Source organism: Echinops telfairi, unplaced genomic scaffold, assembly GCF_000313985.2.
Source record: "Echinops telfairi isolate 266 unplaced genomic scaffold, ASM31398v2 ScPeMD7_18;HRSCAF=68, whole genome shotgun sequence".
In the NCBI taxonomy this organism is placed as follows: domain Eukaryota; kingdom Metazoa; phylum Chordata; class Mammalia; order Afrosoricida; family Tenrecidae; genus Echinops; species Echinops telfairi.
In genome coordinates this window covers 91,154,514-91,157,480 of record NW_022103915.1, presented here as the reverse complement: position 1 = coordinate 91,157,480, position 2,967 = coordinate 91,154,514, and positions in this window count along the sequence as shown.

Sequence of the window (2,967 nt, the reverse complement as noted above, 5' to 3'; positions counted from 1 at the left end):
CACAAAATTGTATTCTTCCTGCTGTTCATGTCAGCATTTGCATCATTGGTTTTTCTATTTAGTTTGAAAAATGATTTTTTTCAAATCAAAGAGTTTACTCATTTAATATTTTTTGGTGAGGTATTTGAAAAATGAGAGACTCAGAGCATGTTTGAGTTTTACCCAAAGGTGAAAGCGAGCCTTGATTCCCCCAGAAAAATTACTTGAAGTTCTTTGTTCAAAATCCATCACTGAGAACTGGGTGTCTTCTTGGTCAATGCTGAGTATTTAAGTAATGTTCTGAGCGACCAGGTAGGTATAGGACACTTTGGGAAATGACAATCATACTATATGTTTCTACTGTGCCACATCTCTTGGTAAAGGAACATACAGTCATATTCTCAGGGTGATGATATTTTGAGATGTTAGATAGATCTTATATACTCACAGGTAGCTGAGAAAAAAATTAACTACTTGTTCATTCTGAGCCGCTGTCCAATCCTAATCTGAACGTTCCAGAGCTACGTCTATGTGACTGTGATGGCAGAAGGTGTTTGGGCAAGCTGTTCTTGATCTATCCATCCGACATTTACATATGTGGAATAAAGAAGCCAAAAGCCCACTCAGGACAGGTTCTCCCAGGTTCCCACACACATCATCTGGGTGAGAAAGTAGGCAAATTCTACAATTAACTTTTCACGTTAACCACAATAATGGCTCGTGTCCAGAACAGATCACCAAAAAACCCCGACTATATAAACATATCAATTATGGAATGTTATTTTAAGGCTGGATATTCAAGCCTGAGGTGTGGACTCTTCCAGAAGGAGCCCCAACATTGGTGCTATCTTAAGGCACATGGGTTTCTGCCTAATTGGATCACATTTGTCTTTCTATTATAACTTTGGGGTGGCCTACAAATGAGCATAGTTTAACTAAGGTTGGTCACTGCCTTCCCACCCCCTCTCCTCACCCCTACACACTGCCTTGAGCCAGTAGCTTAGTGATGTGGTCCTTTGATGGGCACCAGGAATGGCCAGTTATGCCAAAGAGATCAAGCTGGGTTTAGGGTTTCAGGGCTCTCTCTCGCTCTGAACTCTCCCATCATTGACCAGAGGACACAGAAAGAAGATAGCTCTTCTCATTAGTGGAGAGCCGAGCCCGCACCGTGAGTCTTTTGCGGAACCACAGATCTTGAGAACTATTCATCAGCAACTAGAATCTATCCCTGGGAGGCTGTATATTTAAAAAGAGTTTGCAAAAGGATTCATTGAATAAAGAGCACCCTTCTTGTTTATCCCTAATAAATGTTCTCACTTTATGTCTACCCAGTTCCTGGAGGTACTTATTTGATGATATGATATCTTGCTCTCCTGCCTCCTTTGAGTCATATTCAAAGTTGTTCTACCACACCGTGATTTTTTCCTGGTGGATTCTTGTCTCGGTCCCTGAAGGTTGGCTTCTCTCTATTGAGTGCTGTATGCCCTCGTCGGCCCACTTCTCTGTGTGAGTGCCAAAATCTCCCTCAGTGCTTGAGCAGGTGTTTGACCTTTGCCATTTGGGAGGGCACAATCTCCGATTGCTTCCCCTGCTTACAGATAAGGCAGATAACTGGCTTCAGGCAAAGCCTTTATTATTACAAATTTGTGAAATGTAGCAGATATAAAGTTCAAATGAATCGATCACCTCTAGTCCCAACCATGAGGAGTTGGGGGAAAATGACCAGAAATGAGCTAGGGAGGCTTTCCCTAAAACAGACTCGCCACAAGAACAAAGCCGCCAGCAATGTGTCTGTGTGGTGTAGTTTTATATTTGTGAGTTGACCTCTGCTGTTTTCAGACTGCAATTTGAAAGCGTCCAACAGCTGAGTGTGAAACAAGAACCCGCCCTCTGAAATGTCTGAAGGAAATAGGGCTGTTATGATCCCAAGGGAGGAGCCACTCCCAGCATCGTGCTCTTGGGTTCCAGCTGTTGCGGAGACGTGATTTAGATTATAATAGCAGGGCTACGGCATGCTTTTAGTGCGAATTCCTTGCATTGTATGGCTCCCGTTGAAGAACAAGTGGACATTCTTGCAAACGACCAGAAATAGGAGGCTGTTTGTCTTTTCTCAGCTCAGTGGCTATAAGTAGATCTCATGAATTTTATGTCACATTTAGCTCTAGTCTAGGACTTTAAAAACTAGCTCATTTATGTTGTTTTCTTTGTAGTTTTCCATTCTGTATTTCTGGTTCATCCTAAGAAGCACCTGGTAAAACATAATAGAGGAAGTTACCTTAGTTTGCCAGCTACATTTGCTGTGATTTTAAGGATAAAATTAAAATGATACGATATTATATAGGTAGTGGATACTTCCATTAGGCTTAATATGCTGTAATTGGGATGAAAAGAACCTACAGCCATATACCAGGTCATCTTAGTTACCTATACAGTGATCACTGTATCATTGGATCACTGATCATTGGAATTGGAGTCCATTCCAATCTCAAATACCCCCATGGTCCCTATGAGTTCATTTTTATATGAGGGGGAAACCCCCAAACAACTGATGCTCTTTTTTTTTTAATGTGAGGAGGATAATGCATTTGGAGTTCTTTTCCACAAGGTCAGACTGTTAGTCAGCTTTCTATTTAGAGGTTCTGACAAGATTGTGTAACAATGTGTGACAAAACAATGTGCAATTTGTGGCAGACAGGGGATTGGTTTTGCCACTATGACAATGCACCCGCTCACACAGGCATCCCAGGGTCAGTTCTACCCTGTCCTATAGGGTTACTATGAGTTGGCATCAACTCAATGGCAGTGAGTTTGGTTTTAGTTTATCTTTCTATCTGTCTGTCTAGCTATTGTTTCTAAATGACACAGATGGTTAAGTACTGGGCTACTCATAAAAAGTTTGCAGTTTGTAGATAAAGATGTACATATGCAAATATATTTATATGAGGATGGGGAAATAGATCTATGAGCCTACATTTATAGGTTTAGTAT